Here is a 2,602-nt window from a genome sequence, read left to right on the forward strand (position 1 = left end):
TAAAAAATATTCGAGTTTTTTGAAATGAGAATTCACGAGAATTACTCGATAAAACGATTAATTCTGAACTATTCGTTTCAAATTACTTGATTTTTCTTACAAATTATTGAAAGTACATCCGTCTAAACTTTGGTTCAAATACCTACTACTGTTTTAAGCAGTGACAACTAGTGTACTCCCGAGTTTTATCCACTAGAGGAAGCCTTAATCATTATTCATTTCCCGTAGGGGAGCGCGGGGCTTGTTGTAGCAGGGGTAAGTAGTTTCGCTTAATTTTTTCCCAGAAAACCAGCAACTTTTGATCTTATTACTTAAGGGTTATATTACATAAAACCCGTATTTATTTTCCGGGCGTCGCATCTATCGTGCTTCATATCTGAAAGATATTGAAAAAATAATATTCATATATTTTTTTCTATATATTTCAGTAAAGCATTTAACTGGTTTATTCTGGTTTATTAATACAAATTGGTACATAATTTCTATAAATCTAATTTCTCGTAATCAAATTTTTTATTCAATCTAAGTTTGAGCGAGAAAGCAGCCTGTGAGGCAAGTTGTAACAAATTTGTAAGGTGAGATGTACCTAAATGTTACATTTATACTTATTATAAATAATTATATTAATTATAGTCTCTTCAGGTTATGAAGTTAAATAAATTTTTAATTTAGTAGGTACCCCATTGAAAAAGTGTATGAAATTTTTTTATTTTCGGGTTCAGGCCGAAATAAGTCAATTGGAATCAGTGTAAATCAAAATACATCATTGTAACAGATGCACTGGAAGAGGAAATTTTAGAGAATAATCATGACCAGAAATGTAAGAAGAAAAAACCAAATAGTGGATAGGTGTTCGGTTTAATTTGACTTGTGATGAACCTCATAGTGATTATGTTACAGTAGAATTATGATGTCGTGTCAAATAGGTACGCGGCAAGAGATACGACCTCATTTATATGTTTTAGTTGTTATTCAGATTAATTTTATATGCAAGTAAAGTAAAGTTACAGCCTGTAAATTACCCACTGCTGGGCTAAGCTCCTCTCCCATTAAGGAGAGGGTTTGGAACATATTCCACCACGCCAATGCGGCTTGGTGGAATGCACATGTGGCAGAATTTCGATGAAATTAGACACATGCAGGTTTCCTCACGATGTTTTCCTTCACTGCCGAGCACCAGTTGAATTATAAAGATAAATTAAGCACATATATTTAGTGGTGCTTGCCTGGGTTTGAACCCGAAATCATCGGTTAAGATGCACGCGTGCTAACCACTGGGCCATTTCGGTTAAATTTTATATCATCTTTCGAAAATATAACAAGACGGTTGAGATTATGATGATTCTTTACACGAAATAAATAGATAAAGTGAATTCAAACACTACTGAATAACAAAAGATTAATATAAAATGTGGCTGTCATGAGACTAATACCTACTTTTTTTCTACCTTTTTATGCATTCATTAAATTTAGAAGAGCATCTTAAATTTAGAAGAGTTTTTATTTTTGTGCGGAATTATACTTTTTTTTTATTATAACAAATATCAACATTTTCATTACGAAGAAAAAACTCACCTTGTTTAAATATGTCTGTATTAAATCTTGTATATTTTTTCTACAACACATATAAATATATAACAATTCCCCTTTTGGATAACATAACATTGAAAAAATTGCAATAGAAATATAATAGGTTTTACAAAAAATAGCAAAGTTGGTTTCAATAGTACCTATAGTAGAGTGCTGTTACCTGCAATATGTCATGCGAACATACACTAGGTACCTACTTATAATATAAACGAATATATTCACTTCCTCAAGCGAGGAGCGGGCGTATAAAATTTATATTTACGTTACGATACATTTGCAAAGCGAATCGTTTCCGAGCTTTTGAGGTGACCGAATCTCGCTGTGCCAATTACAGCTGCCTACCCATCTAAACTGTAGTTTTACCATTATTATTTAAGTTTATCCAAACTAAAACATTATTTTACTGGAATTCTTTTATTTTGATCTAAAACAAAAATATTAAGTACCTAATATATCAAAGAAATTATATTATCATCAAAAACATTATAATATTAGCATATGACTATAATATTAGAGATGACGCTCTCTATACATAAGAGATAATAGGTATCACAAAAATATTTCCCATGCATGTTTACAAAAAAATATTATTCGCTTATCAACCATTACTAAACTGTAAAGTTTATTTAACTTTAAAATAGCCATATGTCATTTAAACGAGTGAACTTTATCCATATTTCAGACATACAAATTGCCGAGTATGGGACACGCTAGCCTCAATTTGGCCGAAGCGAACCAATTACGAGTGTATAGTGTCGCCAACTTTCAGTAAAGCGCATCGTAAAGCGCGATATCCCGCAGCGAGATCGCTTTATTTCGCTATAAAAGCGTTTTATCCACGTATAAAAGCTTAAATCCGCGCTTTCTCCCGCGGCGAGGCAAAAAGAGCATTAGCGCGGCCCCGAGCAACATGGCAGCGGCACGCCCCGAGCGCGCCGCCGCGCCGTTGGCCGCCGCCGCGCCCACCCGCCCAGCGCCCGCCTCCGCCGACTCGGCCGCGCGCGCCCGCCTC

Source organism: Vanessa cardui, chromosome 2 (genome assembly GCF_905220365.1).
Source record: "Vanessa cardui chromosome 2, ilVanCard2.1, whole genome shotgun sequence".
In the NCBI taxonomy this organism is placed as follows: domain Eukaryota; kingdom Metazoa; phylum Arthropoda; class Insecta; order Lepidoptera; family Nymphalidae; genus Vanessa; species Vanessa cardui.